The following is a 217-nucleotide window of genomic DNA, read 5'->3' as shown; positions in this document are numbered from 1 at the left end:
GAGCCGGGAGCCGGCGGTGCCGTGGGCACGCGGCGCTGTGTGGGGTTCGGTGGGGATGGTGCTGGGCGCTACGGCCACGGGATGCTGCGGGGTGCCAGCCCTGCCGGGAGGGACTTGTGCGGGCACCAGTGGAGATACGGGCAGGGATAACGTCCGGGCTGAGCAGGGTCTTCTGAGCAAGGCAAAAAACCTGCGGCGAAGTAGCTGTGCGTATTGT

This window comes from Aptenodytes forsteri, unplaced genomic scaffold, assembly GCF_000699145.1.
Source record: "Aptenodytes forsteri isolate BGI_AS27 unplaced genomic scaffold, ASM69914v1 Scaffold269, whole genome shotgun sequence".
Classification (NCBI taxonomy): Eukaryota; Metazoa; Chordata; class Aves; order Sphenisciformes; family Spheniscidae; genus Aptenodytes; species Aptenodytes forsteri.
The sequence above is the reverse complement of the archived record's forward strand: the minus strand, read 5'-3'. Positions refer to the sequence as shown.